Source organism: Trypanosoma equiperdum (genome assembly GCF_001457755.1).
Source record: "Trypanosoma equiperdum strain OVI genome assembly, contig: ctg_778, whole genome shotgun sequence".
NCBI lineage: Eukaryota > Euglenozoa > Kinetoplastea > Trypanosomatida > Trypanosomatidae > Trypanosoma > Trypanosoma equiperdum.
In genome coordinates this window covers 6,791-7,005 of record NW_027124729.1, presented here as the reverse complement: position 1 = coordinate 7,005, position 215 = coordinate 6,791, and positions in this window count along the sequence as shown.

Below are 215 nucleotides of genomic sequence, written 5' to 3'. Positions count from 1 at the left end.
ATATATATATATATATATATATTAATGCATATAAACATGTACGCGTGAGAGCAGCGCTTGAAGGGAACGAAAGAAATAAAAAAAATTACGGATGTTTGAATGACAGATCCCTTTACTCTGAGAAGGTTCATCATTCAGCAACGCCGTTTCTTTTCCTTCATCTTCTCTATTCTATGGATTCTCCTGTGCCATGTGGGTTCGCGTTATAGTTGTAT